The sequence below is a fragment of the Amblyomma mixtum genome, chromosome 3 (genome assembly GCF_055824585.1).
Source record: "Amblyomma mixtum isolate Tamu chromosome 3, ASM5582458v1, whole genome shotgun sequence".
NCBI classification, from domain to species: Eukaryota; Metazoa; Arthropoda; class Arachnida; order Ixodida; family Ixodidae; genus Amblyomma; species Amblyomma mixtum.
In genome coordinates this window covers 262,094,503-262,111,293 of record NC_143014.1, presented here as the reverse complement: position 1 = coordinate 262,111,293, position 16,791 = coordinate 262,094,503, and the positions used below count along the sequence as shown (strand labels likewise).

The 16,791-nt window shown below is 51.1% G+C and overlaps 1 pseudogene; it reads left to right on the top strand.

Annotated features, from left to right (window-relative positions):
- Positions 1 to 5,017: 5,017 nt before the first annotated feature.
- LOC149354593 (uncharacterized) lies at positions 5,018 to 13,780 on the top strand (annotated as a pseudogene).
- Positions 13,781 to 16,791: the final 3,011 nt, after the last annotated feature.

The window sequence follows — 16,791 nt, the reverse complement described above, 5'->3', positions numbered from 1 at the left end:
TTTGGAAGGGGAGCAGGCGAGGCCGCGCGCGCGAACGTACGAGTCGATGATGTTGAGGGCCAATTGTAGGTTGTGTTCCATGTCGCCATCACTGCCTCGATTGGCCCAGACAGTGATGTCGTCAGCATAAAAGCTGAAATGTATGTCGGGAACTTGGGCGAGTTGTTGAGGGAGTTGGAGAAGGCCTATGTTGAAGAGAATAGGAGACAGCACAGCACCCTGAGGCGTTCCCCGTGCTCCCAGCGAGACACCGGGGAGCTGGTGATCGCCCAAGGTGAGTGCGGCTGTGCGTTTGGAGAGGACGTCGCGGACGTAATTGTACAGCCGTGGACCTACGCCTAGGCCGTGAAGGCCTTCTAGGACGGCTGCGTGGGTAACGTTGTCGAAAGCTTTTGTCAGGTCGACACCGAGGATAGCCTTTGTGTCGCCCGCGGGGGAGTCAAGGATGTGGTGTTTGAGTTGTAGAAATACGTCCTGGGTGGATAAGCCTGGGCGGAAACCAAACTTGCACGAAGACATGAGGTTGTTATTCTCCAGATATCGGCTGAGTCGGGTGTGGAGAACATGCTCCATGAGCTTGCCCAGACGCGAAGTAAGGGAGATGGGACGAAGGTTAACGGGGAGAAGGGGTTTGCCGGATTTGGGAATAAAGACTACCTTGGCGTCTTTCCACTGAGGTGGGAGGGCGCTGCGCATCCAGCATTCATTGAAGTAGTCGGTTAGGGCTTTGACGGAGGGGGAATCAAGGTTGCAGAGGGCCTTGTTGTGCACTCCGTCGGGGCCAGGAGCTGAGGACGTGTTGAGGCGCTGAAGTTCTGCCCTGACTTCCGCCTCAGTGATCGGTCGGTTGAGGAGGTCGTTGGGTGAGCCTTTGTAGTCAGGGTGGTCGGCGGAGGGATATGCGGGGAAGTATAGATCACGAAGCTCCTCGAGGAGTTCCTGCTGGGAGGCCTCGGATGTGTGTATGAGCTTTATGAGGTTTTGTTGCTGGTGTGTTTTGGACTGAGTTGAATCAATGAGATGGCGGAATAGGTTCCAGGTCTGAGGCAGGCTCATGTTGCCGTCCAACCTGTTACAGAGGGAATGCCAATTTTGGCGACATAGGGTCGCGGCATGTGTCTCAATCTCCTTGTTGAGCCGGGCCAGCCGGCGTTTGAGTGTTCGATTCCAGCGCTGACGCCTCCACCTTCGCTCAAGACCCGCCTTGGCCTCAAATAGGTGCATGAGATGAGAATCCATTGCGTCTGCAGGGCATTCCTCTGTGAGGGGGCGAGTCACGGCGCGGACGTCACGCTGGAGTTGGTCGGTCCAAGTAGCTATGTATGATATGGTGTTTAAGAGTACGAGCTGCTCGGGAGGTGCGGAATGAGTCCCATTTCCAGATGGTAGCACCACGAGGGGGTCTGCGTGTTTGGCCTGATTGTAGGAGAATCTCGATAATGTAGTGATCACTACCCAGATTCTCCTGGGTGTTACACCACGCAGCGTTGGAGAGGCGGTGGCTGAAGGTGAGGTCGGAAGTAGTGTCTGCGCAGACGCTGTTCCCGATGCGAGTAGGGGTGGTGGGGTCTGTGATAAGGGAGAAGCCGGCCTGTTGAGCTGCGAGCCATACCCTGCGTCCCTTTGGGGTGTCGGTTGTGTAGCCCCAGGCCGTATGTGGGGCGTTGAAGTCCCCTACAATTAGGAGGGGGCATTTGTGTGCGGCGCGCTTGGCAAGCGTGAATAGGCGGTCGAAGTCGTGCCGCAGGCACTTCGGGTGGCTGTATACGTTGAGGATGAAGAGACTGCTATCCCGAGTGTGCTGCGGTACCAGTTGAATGAGGAGATGATCTATTTCAGGGACGTCTAAGGTGTGGAAAATGGTAGTGAGCGCACGGCGTACAAGGAATGCAACCCGAGGGGGTGTAGGAGAAATGGGGACGATGGAAAGGTAGCTGGGTAGGGTAAGGGGATTGGAGGGCTCTTGCAGCGCGAGCACGTCGGGGCCGTCTGCCCGAGCTAGGAACTGGTGAACCAGTCCCCGCTTGGAACCAAAGCCACGACAGTTCCACACCCAGATGGTGAGGCTAGTGCGTGGCCTCGCCATCACTGATGGTGTCGTTCGCCGTGCAGGAGTTAGAGAGGGTGTGGAGCTGGGCCTGCTTTTTAGGCTGCGCAGCGGCACAAGCTGTCGCGTAGCGAGCCTCTTGCTCCTTAAATCTTTCGTCAATTTGGCGAGCGAATTCGTCTAGACGGGTAGTGAGCCTGGAGAATTCATTGGCGAAGGCCTGGATGGCCGTCTGCACCGCAGCCTGAAGTCTGGCTTCCATGAGTTTTTCGAATTTGGGAGGTAGGACTGGGGTTATCTCGGCCGGGGTTGCTGTGGTCAAGGAGGTAGGGGAAATGGCAGCCCGCTTCTTGGCTGGTGGTTGGCGAGTAGGGAGGGGTGGTGGTGGAAGAGTTGGGGTAGGAGCCGCCGGGGCCGCTGTACCCGGCGTAGGAGTTTGGGCCTGCTGATGAGCACGTAGCTGGGCCTGGAGGTGGAGGTTGGTGGTTTGGAGGGAGGCGAGCTGCGCGCGGACACGCAACAGTTCTTCATAGAGGGCGTTGGCGGAGTTCTGGTAGACTACGCCTGCCCAGCTCACCTGATTGGTGGTGCAGCGGCCGGGTGCTTGGGCAGGTGGCCTCGGGGGGACTGGAGGTGGTGGTGGCCTGGGTCTGGTCCAGGAGCGGGACCGGGTCATGGGCTTGGTAGTGCTAGGCGGCTGTTTCGGTGCGGCAGGCTCCAGCACCGGGAAGGACTCCGGGGTGAGCAGCGGGGCCTGGGGCTTGCGGGTCGTGGAACGGCTGCGGTGTTGGGATGGAGCCTGACTGGTGGAAGCCTGGCTGGCGTTTGCCTCTGCGGCTCGCTTGGCATCCCAGTACCTCTTTTTGACGAGGTATGGAGTGCGGAAGCGCACCTTACACGTTCTGTCCGCCGTCAGGTGTTCTTTGCCGCAGATCTTGCATTGCGGCGTGCAGGAGTGGTCCTCGGGGGTTCTACTTGGTTGCAGCCGGGGCAGCGGCGTTGTTTGGGAGCCGGGCATTCATCCGCGCGGTGGCCTAGTGCGCCGCAGTTAAGGCAGTGCTCAATCTTCTCTTTAAACAGGTAGCATCTGTAGAGGACGGAAGAGTAATAGATGTGCTTGGGCACCCAGTCTTTTTCGAAGAGAATAATGTTGTACTCTGTCGAGCCCATCCGTCTAAAGTCGAGGATTGGAGGGTTCCGCTCGTGACTGAGACGGTCCTTGATATCTTCGTATGAATGATCGAGAGGGACCCCATGGACCACGCCGCGGACGCAGTCCTCCGGGGCTGCTTGGTAGAAGTATATGTCGTAGGGTGTTCCTTTGATGAGCACGGAATTGATGGCGACATAGCGGAGTCGGCGCTGCGGGTCAGGTGTGTTGATGAGGATGAGGTGTTGGAGGGTATTGATGATAACTCTGTCAGGCTTGGCCTCTTGAGGTCCGAGGCGAGCTGCTTGCAGAATGGCATCGCGAAGCACTGCGCCATTCACGGTCTGAAGGTTGAGGCCGCCACTGGGAAGAAGGATGATCGTATGATCGTCGATAGGTAGCTTGGGGTGGCGTAGCGAATACAGTTGGGGCGGCCGGGGCAGGCGTCCGGCCGAGGCTTGAGGCAGATTCGGAGTAATGGTGGGAGGAGAGTTGCGACTTGAGCATGGCTTGTCGTGCGCTGATTGCCAGCCGTTGGTAGAGGTCAGTTAGGAGGGTGATATGTCTTCTCCCTCTACTACAATGGGTTCCATGCCGCCTTCGAGGCACCGACGCGCCGGTGGTCCGAGCGCGAAGCTGCGTCTCTAGCGGCGTTCGGTATCGGTGGCTGCTGCGTCGCGAGGCTTAGCCTCTTAGCGCAGCGCTGTGAGGAAAAGATATGGACTTGCCTCTTGATGTGGTAGTCCAGACCGAGAAAAGTTGGTACCGGCAGGTTCCTGACGAGAAGCGGAGGCTGATGATACTAGTTTCAGACGGCTGGAATGAGTTAACCCGGTCGTAAAGGATAAAGTTTGCGGAGCGCATGTGAAGCGCGTCCGCTCACACGGCCTCCGAACGCAGATCCCGTCATGCTTACTGCGCATGCGTCTTGTGCCGTCAATTACCACAAGTTCTTGGTGGCAGCGCTACGCGAAGCTCTGAGGGCACGCGATCGCATGTTCTCTTTAACAGTGGGCCGTGCTGTACTATTTACTATTCTTCAGCCGCCCCCTGTGCGGCCGCAGTCCGACAGCTGCTCTAGCAGATGAGACATGCCACAATGGTAGGAACTTCAGCTTACCCCGAACTGTTCCTCGTCCAAGTCTCGGGATTCCTTAGTTTGGCTGGCGCTCAGAAAGCAGAATGCGCGAAGGGAATGAACTAGTGCGAAGGCAGTGCCAGCGTATCCTCGTCTCTCAGATTTGGTTCGCGCTTTGCGTCCTCTTAGCATGTGTTCCTTTCATGCGGTGCGCGTGAAATCTTGGACGCGGTGGGGCCAAATTGGGGCGGTTACGCGGTTGTTCGGTTTTCAGTGTAGCAGTCAACGTGAGCCGCACTTTCCCCTTCATGAACACTTCTCGTCTCGCCACCTGTGTGCGCTGCCGCTCTATGAAAACCCTCACTGTTGATTTGCCTGGCGCGTCACTAGCAATCGAGGAACCCTCACAGGTTAAGTCGCCGGCGTTCGCCTCATATTCAGTTTTTAATAGAGCCAGCTCTGGCTCGCCCCAGAGAATTTATAGGGCTTACAGAGTGATGTTTGCCCTCTTCACCTACGTGCTCTGCTGGCGCTGCGAATTCTCGAGCCTTCGAAATGGCGAGGACCTGCGCAGCGTTTTCTCCAAAACTAAGGCCCTTTTCTATGAGCAGCCTATTCGAGCGATTTGAGAAAATGTAGGGATACTGCTTAGGCTGGTTTTGAGAGACGGTTGCGTCGGTCAAAAGCACCACGAACGGGCGATCGATCGCGACGCGGTTGAGTGTGTGATGCGAACCAAGTGATGCGGACTGCTGTGACGAAGGGCAAGACGCAGCCAAAGAGACCGGCAACTGTCGTGGGGAAAGTTGACCTTCCTAGTGAAGTTAACCAACTTTTGAGCAAATAACCGAAGTTCAGCCATGAGCCGCAAGTTGAAGCACATGAGTTCCTGGCCTTGAATAGGCGTATAGCAGGAAAGACGTCTGCAGAAAACAATCCTAGATGCCTACTGGATGGAGTGGATGCGTTAACGAGATCTACGAGCAACAGTGACACAAGGACTGGGAAGCATGCCTTGACGAAAGTAGTGTCCTACTTTAGAGAAAACAACCTCCAGCTTCTCCAAGCCGACAAGGAGGGCGGCTTTGTGGTGTTCACCGAGGAAGAGTTCGGAGTAAGAGCTGTTGAAGCTATTGCCAAGAACTTTGTTGCTGTGAAATCCAGTGCCACGAGAGTGAAAGGCAAGGCAGCCCAGATGTGCAAAGACTTGAATTTAGACAGACTTCCGAGTAGCATTACGAACAGTAAAAAGAATGCGCTTACAGTGTTTTTTACTGCGAAGACGCATAAACCGTCAGTGCCTTTTAGATCTGTAGTTAGAGAGACGGACACTTGGCAGCTTAATCTAAGCAGATATCTGCAAAAACACCTCAATAATCTTCCTGTACGTGGTCCTTTTCATACCAAGATTTCAAAAGATGTTATTAGTTATCTAGAAGGAAATGCTTCCATTGGGTATGTGTTTTCTGTCGATGTCGAAGATTTATTTTATTCTGTGCCCCACAGTGAGTTGTTTGCAGCTGTAAGAGAAGCTATAGAAGGGAGTGGTGCTGTTAAACTTCAGAACTCGTCAGGGGTTTCAATAGATAATTTTATGAAGATACTTGAGTTTTACCTTGGTGTGACGTTTGTCGCTTACGACAACAAATTTTATCGCCAAAGACAAGGGACCTGCATTGGAACCTGCGTAGCGCCTGTACTAACTGACATTTTTCTAACATCTATTGACCGCGCCCTTGAACTAAGTTTAACGAGGAAATGGGTACTGAAGGTTTTTAGGTATGTTGACGATTTCCTGGTAGTTTTTAAAAAACAGAATGAATTGACGTACACAGACGCTGTGAGCTCTGTGTTAAATACTTTTAAAGAAATGGGAGGGGGATTGAGGTTCACGCATGAACTGCCTGTGGGGGGTTCTTTATAGTTTTTAGACATTAACATCAGTGTGGGTGAAGGTCATTCATGTTGGCAATATGCACCCCGAGCACAGAAGAAGCTACTACCGTATGCTTCGGCCCAGTCAAAAACTGTGAAACGCGCCATTGCCAAGCTTTGCCTTGAATCGGCTCTCATGAAATCGTGTTGTCATACCATGCAAGGGAGCTATGACAAGCAGGTTGAAAGATTACTTTCGGCAGGATTTCCTGGCACAATAATCACAGCGTTGCTGAAGCCCTGTTAAACAAGATGAAAGACATCAAGATGCAGCAGCCATGTGACAACAGAAAAGCGGCTGTGAAACCTTAAGTAGTGCCATATGTGCACAAGGTAGCCCACCACTTGAAAAAAGTGGCCAACAAACATGGCGTACCGGTTGTTTTCTCGGCCCCACGCAAGCTGGCACAGCTCTGCGCGCGCATCGCGAGCAAAGACAAGAGTGGGTGCCGCATCAGACATGCAAAGAAGTTTGTGAATTGCTGCATCGGGGTGGTGTACGAAATACCGCTGTCATGCGGGAAGGCCTATGTGGGCCAAACAGGGCGGTGCATCAATGAAAGGGCTGGTGAGCACTCCCGGTCAGTGAAGGACGTAAGTGGTGCACACCTTTCTCAGCACTGTGCTGAGTGTTATGAATGCCCTCGAGCGGCAGAACATTTGCCACAGGCAAGATGCAGGTACTGCAAAAAGTGTCAACCATGATTTCATGAGATAAAAATTTTAGGTAGAAGCAAAGACACAAGGGCAAGGGAACTATTGGAAGCATTTCATATAAGGAAGAAAGGTGTATCTTGTGTTAGCGATACGTCGGTGAACGTCTTCAAATCGGAAATTGCGTATCTTGAACGGTTCTGTAGATAGTGTTGTGTGGAAACTGGTATCTCTCTGCACGTTTCCTGGTTTTCCTTATATTTGCTGGGCGTTTAGTGAATAAAGTTAGATTAAATTTAGCGCTAGTCCTGTGTGGTCCTCTCTTGTGTTCCTCTTGGTTGCGCTACGGTTCTTTTCTTACAACAACCCTTTGCTGGCAGGGAGTGAACAGAATTACATCAAACACCACTACCTGACTTCTCATTTTCTAACAATCCCACTCAGTGACCGATACCATCCTGTAACTAAGAGCAGCCGTTATTCCTCATTCAAACCGCGGTATTTAACGTGAAGAGCGAGCGCAATCTTCCTCCGTGGCGAACTTGCGGGCGTAAAAAACCTGCTTGAAAAGAAGATTTGTACGGAACTGTTTCTGTGGACCAAAAAGTGGATTGCATGCCGCTGAGCCGCGAATAAATATACATCTGAGAACAAGGTTTCGCTCAAGTTTTCCCCCGTCACCACCTATCAAATCTTTGCATTCGCACAGGAGTCGTGGCTCATCGAATGTGAGTGGCGCATAATTTCGGCTTGGGCGAACTTCACTCCCTCTTGCCTCTGGGGCCGTTCCATTAGTCTGTTTGAGGTAGAGGGTGCAATATGGGCCACTCTTATATTTTTTTATTTTTTGCTGCAGAAAGCGACCAAGGCCTATCCCGCCGTCTTGACATGGGTGAAACGCCGGTTTTGCGCTGCACGCATCTCTCCGTTGGCTGTGAGAGCTCCAGTGACGACGTCGACGGTGTCGAAAGCCACCACAGCTATGCTGGCGCCCTTTATAGGTATCGAGGGCCCATCCCGCCGCAGTGCTATCCGGACTGGAATATTCGGTGTATCAGTGCCGATCCACTGCGACGATTTAAGTGAGTAACATACAGTAGGTGCCTTAACTCTGCGCCCAATTTTAACTGCCGCTCACATGTAGCTCGTATCGAAGGAATTCAATACGGAAAACAACACTATGGTGTTGCTTCCCGTAAAGCAGCGGGGAGAGATATTCCTTCCTCTATGTTCCCGTTCCTCTATGTTGCGAGGTACAGCTTATTAGCTTAATACAAGAAAATGCCAAACGGAGAAGACGTGCGATTTGAGCCAGGATAACTATAAATATGCCCCAAGTCATTATTGTACTGACGGCGGCCTGTGAAAATTCGTGACGACGAGGGTGAGGGAGAAAAGACATGATGAATTGAGGGCAAGGGAGAGAAGACATCATGAAAGGGGGGCGAGGAGGGCAAGATGCATGGTCAAAGGGCGAGGGTCGAGGCCCGAACAGTACTCCGGGCTAACGTTTGTTGTCTGTGCAGCCCGTTCAATATAATTCCCGTTTAGAGCGCTACTTCTTAGGGCGAAGGTTCACGTGGAACACGGGAGTGTGTGCAGTCAGGGGGCACAGGGGGCGAACACTAATGGCGGGGAGCCACCTGCCTTCTCCGTAGCCGCGCCCTTGTTCTAAATAAAACGAATAAAAGAACCGCGCACCAGCAGCCACATCTAGGATTTAAGGGAAAAGAAAAGCGCAAGAAACGGGGAAAAGGGAACTAAAGTCCTAAAACCGTCGGCACGCTTGGCAAACGAAAACTTACGTTGTCCGGAACAACACAGCGAGCGGACTGCACATTTTGTGTAAAAGTTCGCGTTGATGAGAAAATCTGTGGCGACGCGTGGCAATCATTGCAACGTCGTGATATAAATTTGGCCATGTCTGCTTGAACCAACGCGTTTAAATTATTGTTGATGATTGAATGGCTGTGTCTGGTTGGACCCATCGCGGCGCGGATGGAGAGTCTCTCCTAGTGAAGATGTTTGCGCCGCGTCGCTGCCGCCGCTGGTTATGCAATAGTTCTCGCCATTCGGTCTCTTGAAAGGGAGCTGTGTGTGCTGCGACAACAGAGCTCGTATCCGTGTTATTGGAAGCGACTCTTGTTGGAAGAAATTCGCCTTAACAAGTAGTGAGGTTAAATGATGCAACGATGTTTTTCCCGCTTCATTGCTGACCCAGCGACTCGTTGCGAGAGCAGAGGGGGCAACACTTTCTTCAACCGTGGCCATTTATTTACATTATGTTGCCAAGTGGGCAGCAGGTGCGCCCAGGAAAAGCTGTATACTCTCAAGCAGGCCGGAGTGCGCACCAAGCGGGATCGCTGTAAGCCTCCGGACATTCATGAGTCTAACGCACAAACTACTAGTTTAAGACTGCGGAATCAGGCCAGAATCAGGCTGAACCCGCCATTAAGCGAGGTCTCTGCCTCCCACTCTCAGAGAGTCCGGAATCGGCACCAAGCCGGGTCACCGTCAGCCTCTGAGTCATGATCGGATCGGAGTAATTAAACATTACTAATTAAAGGCAAAATCACAACTACTGAAGCGCCACTTCCACGAACCGGAGTAAAGACAGATATTCCCAGACGTGTTCGGCATGTCCGATCCGCCTACACCCGAGCACCGTGCCTCAAGCCAAGCAGTGGAAAGAGTAAACCTTGTTTTTCGACCAGACGCGAAGACTCGCACGTGTTCCCAGAATCCGGTCTCCAGTAGCCAACTCTAAGGGCTTCTATTGCAAACGCAGTGGCGGCGTCCTGCGGAACAGCGTGACCGCGTAAACCGAAAGGGGATAAAATTCGGCCCATTCAAAACACGATATTTCCCATTGCAATTGACATACTCTTCTGATTTTAAACACTGTACTCTGAATATCTCAACATACTGAACATATTACAGACTGAGTCTAAAATAGTACATCATGAATTCACCAAAAATTTTCGCCTTCATTTAAACTGAAGACGATGATAATAAGTTATTATTATATAATCCATTACTAAATGGGGCTTATCAGCCGTTGGGGCAGGTGGCACTAGCAGAGGCATCGAACATCCTTTCCTTGTACCATGCTTCTTTCGGTGCTGAGTACGGCGGCCTCTCTCCCCGTATGCATGAAGCCTGTTTAACGTGCAAGCGAAAACGGAAGCGAGTCGTGCCGTCGCAGCGCGAAAACCTGCTTTGAGTCGTCGTGGCGGCAAGCGGCAAAGAACAAACATGTTGGAAACTTTCGCTGCAACACACCGCTCAATCGCTGAGACTCTTGCATGTGAACCAGTCTTGACGCACCGTAAGTCTTCAACAGCGTCTCCTAGGCCCCGGCATCAATTCCTTCCTGCTCACAAAAGTACGCGACTTAGGAAACCAAAGAAGCAGTAAAAAACAAAAAAAAAAGAATAAACCGAGCTAAACCAGCGCTGGGATGAAAAAGCCCGCAATATAACGCAGGGGAAAAAATTGGCTGGGGCTTAGCTCGGTTAGGCCTGTATATGAGAAGCGAAAAGCTTCGGCGATGCGATGGCTTAGCTTATGGTTTCTTAGGCGTACATGACCGAACGAATTGTTCTCAAACTCAGTCTTAAACATCTTTGTAGCACCAGCGCTTTCACACACTTTCAATGCGTAGTCTCAACACCGGCGACTGTTTAGTCCGTCGTCGATGGCGTCGTCACTTTGACTCTGCTCGCTCTTAAAACTGGTGGTAGTTGAAAGGCGTCTTCTTGCCGTCGTCGTTTCGCCCGGCGCTCCTCTCTTTGTTCAGGGGTCTCCACTGCTCGTTTGTCTCGACGCCTCTCATTCCGTCGTTCGTTTCTGCGTTCGGGATCTTCGCTAGTTGTCGTGCTCGCCGCAGTCAAACGACGCATAGCGTCTCTTTGTCGCCGTGTAGCAAGGCGAGCCTCCCGCTCTTCCGGCGTTTCAGCAGCTTGTTGAGCCCTACGTCTCGCATTTATTCGCTGCTTCTCGGCCAATTTCCACGCCACCACTTCAGCATCGTCTTCCATGGCCGCCTGCGCTCCTCTCAGAGCGCTCCTACATATATACCGACAGAGTCACAGCAGCTCCGACCACAGCCGCGCATGCGCAGAAGCATGCGGCAGCAGCTAAAGGTCAACGGCAGAGCCGCGGCGGCATGCGCCTTTCCTGTGACGTCACGCGGTTGTTGCAGAGTCGCGCCAGCGGCGGCTGCAACCCCCTGCGCTTATCCTGTGACGTCACGCAGTTCGCGCATGCACGCCTGTGGCTTTTTCTGACGGCGGGGCCCCCGCTAGCCTCCGTGTTGACTAGCCTAGTGAAGCTTCTCGCTTCAAAAGCGAACGAAGCAGGCGACGCCGTCGCCCCGGAACCCGTCGCGACTTGCGTGAGAGTGCAACCCGGAGTAGCAAGAGCGCTTCGTTTATCCGCAGCCACGGTGTAAGAATATGCACGCAGACGAGGCGAGTGTATTGGCTGCTTGACGAGCCAGTTGCGCGTTGCACGGCCTTTCGCGGCGCCCAACCTGCCTAAGCAGTGAAAACATGGTGGAATATACAAGCTGTCGAACTTTCGAAAATAGCCGCGATTGGACGAGAAGGTGGTGACCGAGCAGCGACGCATTTAGTCTTCGTCTCGCTATCTTTGATCGTTTTTTTTTCTTTGGCGTGGGGGCGCATCAGTTTTTTTTTTTTGTGTCACTAGAGTGATATTATCAGCTGATATTTTTTGAACAGCTTGAGGTTGATTCTTTAACCTTAGTAAAATGTGATTTTGGAAGAACCGACTTTATCGCCATTCATTTTCGCATTTTAAGACCACACACCAGAGACCCCTTAAGCATGCACTACGTTACCTCTTAGCGCAGTTTCACAATACTTTAGGTGCCACAATATGCCCAAGGCCGCGCCGCAAGCCCCGTTGCGCGCTGAAAAAGTGATGAAAGAGCGCCCTTAGGAGATGTGGCCCTTGGAGGCGTGCTGCGCGCCGTTCCATATATGGAACGACCTGTGATTCCTGAAGTTGCATTCTATATACTACGCGACTTCCCTACGCATTTACAGAGAATATACTAAGGAATAATTTGTGTGGTTCGATACTGCGAATAATTTGAAATGCTTGGATTAGATATATCCTGGCTTGACTGTATTGAAAAGGTCGGACATATTACGCTACGAAATTTCATGATGAAGCGGCATGCGTGTTACTGGGGCCGGCCCTAACACGAATATGACATTTTTCTTCTCAGTTATTTAGGCTACAGCTAAACCCACATCTGCGTACCCCGATTGTGAATTGAGTGGTATTATAAGACGAGTGTATGTGCGCCTGGTGGACCCTCTGTATAGATAACGGACTGATAGTTTTTGACACATTGGGATCGGGTGCATTTAACCGCAAGAAAAGAGGCTGCCAGGGAAGTCTCCTGCATGCCCGGTGGTCACATCTATGCTATTCTGATTATAGCATCAAACCGGAGGCATGTGTGTATAGCGATGCCATTCAGCACTAAAGCGTAGTTAGTTTTGTTGAAATCGACAGCGCTAACAGGATGTTCCAACTAGGTCCCATCGTCGATATTTTCTTCGGGTAGTGCTTAGCGCCTGCGACCCGTGGTGGCTGGCGCTCCTCGGCTCTGGTCTGTCCTTATGCTCTGCAACTTCGCCGCCGACGAGGGCTTTGCGGCGATCATTATTACGTTCATTAAACCGGTTAACCGGTAGCAATTAGGCCAAAGCCTTTATAATAGGCGCCACTTGCTCGAAAACACTTCCTTCTGAGGCTCCATTGCGAAGTACGCTACATCGAGCGAAACCGTGCTAGCGGGGCGAAGTTCATGCCGCATCACCAGGGGCGCGGGCAGGCGGCTCGTGACGAAATGCATGCACATATTTCAAACGCAATTACTTTCTGTGGAATTTTTTTTTCACTTTATCTGCTTTTCAACTGGGGGAGTGACCCTTAATGAGCGCGGCTCTTACGCGACTGCATATGCTATGAGCTCATGACCAAGAACACCGCAAAGGTTCCGCTAACATACGGGTTATAAAATTTTGGTTGCCGGGGCATTGAATGGATGAGAAGAAATGGGAGTTGTGTGCTTTTTAGCTAAATATAAAACCTTAGAATGCATCTATAAACTCCAAATGCAAATCTCGGGCCGTGTTGCGGAAGCTGTCCATTTTAAGACGTCCATTTTACGTTCGTCTGATCGAACGTCATTGGTCACTCAGATATATCCGCGGCCTTCAATTGTCTGTGGAAAGAAACGCGGCCATTGGGTGGTTGGCGACCAGAACTCACCATTGGCTGGTATTGACTGCGGTCTGCAGCCACTAATAAGCTACAACAGAGCGCTCTGTGAAGAGCAGGTGTCCGGACCGGACCACTGGCTGCCATTGGGCCCGATTTTCAGCCAGTGGTGAGGTCCGGTCACCTTCGAGCAAATGGATGGATAGCTTTCCACCGAGATCTCAAAGCCGCAGATATATCTTGAGATACCAATCACAGAGGGCCAGACGGCTGCGAAATGGCCATTTTAAAATGGACAGCTGGTAGAACGCGGTCCCAGATGTTACGACACAGTACGCAATGCAAGACTACTGCTGAGAGTTTCGGAGTAGTTCTACCTGCATGCTGTTCTCTGGTTTCCGCCAGAAGCGTTAGGGGATCAACGTTTCCATGTCGCCCCCACTGAAATAAGATAGCCACGCCCACTAATAAGCCGCATGCCATCGCTCTCGGGGCGGGATAGCATATGGGTGAGCCATGCGACCAAAGTTTTTTTTCTTTATCGCACTGTCTGCTCTGCAGCTTTGCGTCAGTCTCACTGAACATGTTTAAAAGGCCCTGCATACGTCACGCACTTTCTTTGCAGGTTTTAGACAAGAGCCTGGTGTCGGGGTAGGTTTTACTGCGTAACGAACGAAGGAGCGCGAGAACCAGAAACACAAATTCACCTACGTAACACATCTCCGAGGCGTGCTTTTACAATCATCCTAGGTCAAAACACTTTCATCGGTCTAGGCACTATTTTGTCACAACTGCATTTGCACAATAAAATTACATAGTTATCGCCCATCACAAATGGTGCGCCACAGATTTTGCACGTTGGCCTGTATGCGGTAGTTCCGAGCGTTTGTTTTTCCAGGATGGAATGCAGCAGGGTGGAGCCTGATAGAAAAAAGCACGCAGCATTTCAGTGGGGAACCCGTCCGTAGTGTCTCTCGCTGTATGTAGTACTGCGCAGGTATCAAGTAGTTGTCACCCACAATTCACTTTTCTGAACCTGATGTTCGAACAATTTACAAGTCAGAACCTCTAACGTTAGTTTGTTTTTTTTTTGTTTCTTTATACAGTGCATGCAGGTTCCTGCTGATGGCTTAGTTCTGCTCCCGAAGAGGCCAAGGACCATAATGGAGCCCTGCGGGTTCCTTTGAGAAATTTTCAGTTGTAGATTATACAATAATGCGTTAAATGATGTCTCTCTCATTTCATCTATACTGACACAAATTAGCACTGCCTGGGCTTGACATCCTACTCTCACAAGCAGTGTCTGAGCAACTGGCCACTTTTTTTTAAGCAAAATTTTTCTCCGAAACGCACCAAACAGACCTCATTATTAAACCTTATTGCCGCGGGCAAACCAAATGTGCAGGTGGATAGGAGGAAGCTCCTTGACTGCATCATTGTCTGAACTGCAGATTTTATGAATGGTATCTAAGACCTACAATTTACAAGTTTCTAAGGTGCCTGGATGCGTTGGAATTGTCGGCAACGAGACAGTTTATAGCGAAGCATGACCAGTGCCTCGTGTGCCCAGATCCGCATCGAACGCATTTCCACTCACGAGGCAAAAATGCGCGCTCATTAGACCAACGATTTTCATAGAAATCTCCAAGTAACACTGCCGTATCCCACTTCAAATTGTCTCCGAGGAACGTGAGGAAGGCTGTATTAAGACAGTGCGTCTCAGTTATGTATGGAAGTGTTAACGGAACCCTCCTGTGTAGCCTCCGAAATAGCGAACAATCTTTTGCTGTTATGTTTGCGTATCACTTGCCCTATTCCCTTCTACAGCTGCTGTTCGCATTTCATTAGACACTGGTGGTAAGTAGTAAGACATCGGCAATGTTTTAAGCTCGCTAAACGAACACAGGAATTGTGCATCGACGTTGCAAACAGTGACACCAAGGAAATCAATTTTAGTTAGACGTAAAGCACAACAAATGAGATTTAGAGCATAAATGTAAGGAGCAAATCTGCAGATCTGGAACAGCGGCAGAGATATTGCTGCAAGACAGGCTGCAATGCTGGGACAATGCTGACAGTATCTAGTCTTATAAAGAGGTGAGACAGGAGTGAAAGCCGGAAATATACTGAGCACAGAGCTCTGTCTCTTCGTCAGTGTACATTTGTTTACAGCGCATCATAACTCCAAAGCGTACAGCTCAAGAAATGGCAAACAGAAATTAAGAATTGCTACCTAGAAGCTACGTAAGAAAAAAATATGACATGGTAACTACCAAAAACATTATCAAATTCAGAAGCTGTCGTGGTATGCTCGTAATGTGCAACAGCGCAGTGCAAGAATAACTCGCTGAAAAGGGTGAGGAAAGGAGAGGCCTGTTATGGCATATCATAAATTGCCCTACCCCTGTTTGCTAAATAGCCCGTAACCGTATCCGTATCCGTTCTCTTCGCAAGTCGGGGCACAATTGCAGATGGCGTAGATGGTTGATAGCTTTTAAGCGCAGCTTGAGGGGGAAGGTTACGAGACTTATTAGTAACAGCGAACTGCACGCTTCGAGCGAATGCGCACCTTCGTAACGCAGAATACGAGTTCTGTTAGAAAAGTATCCCATCGTATTTTTTTGCGCACACCTGATGGATATGAAGCAAGCGAGCTTGAATCAGCCGACCTGGAACATTCGTGCCCATGCGCGAATTTTTGGCCGCCTGCCGACAGCGCCAGTCACTGGGACACAGCGTTTGAGTGAGGTAGTGCGCAGTACTCTCGTCGGTTTTTTATGGCAAGAAAAATGGGAGAGCGATTGGAGCGCCGGTACTGCACCATATTTGCCAGAAACTGGGCGACAGCCAAGTAGAAATCATTCGCAAAACTCAAACGACTTTCGGTGACGATGCTACGAGTAGCACACAGATTAAGCAGTGGTACAACTGGTTTAAAGATGGCCGCACGTCGGTGGAGAGCGAGCCACGCTCCGGTAGGCCATCAACATGCCGAAATGACCGGGTCACTGCCGAAGTGAACGCCGTGGTGATGCGGGACTGTCGTGTGACTATCCGAGAAATTGCGGAAGAGGTGGACATCAGCACTTTTTCTGCACATTCCATTATCACTGAAGATTTAGCCATGAAGAGAGTTGCGGCGAAATTCGTGCCGAAGCTGCTCACGGTGAAGGAAAAGCAGCTTCGTGTTGAAATCTCACAGGACATGCTGGATTCCACAAACAGTGAACCCGATTTCATGAACACCATGATCACTGGTGACGAGTCTTGGGAGTACGGGTACGACCCGGGAACCAAATCCCAGTCGTCACAGTGGAAGCATTCCACGTCACCAAGACCAAAGAAGGCCTCCCAAGTGCGCATCAACGTCAAAGGGATGCTGACTGCTTTCTTTGACTCCCTCTGTCTGGCACACCACGAGTACGCACCCCACAGGGTCAAAAAATGACCAAAGAGTACTACAGGGATGCCCTCCGTCGGCTACTTGATGCTGTGCGGCGCAAGAGACCGGAGTTAAGGTCAACAGGAAATTGGCGCATCCATTACGACAATGATGCCCCGGTCAAAAAATCCTTCAAAGTTCCTTCAGGGAGCCAACAGGATTCTTGACTGTCACCTCTACATGCACCTGATGGACCTGAAGGAATCTGCATGGATGCTCTGTTT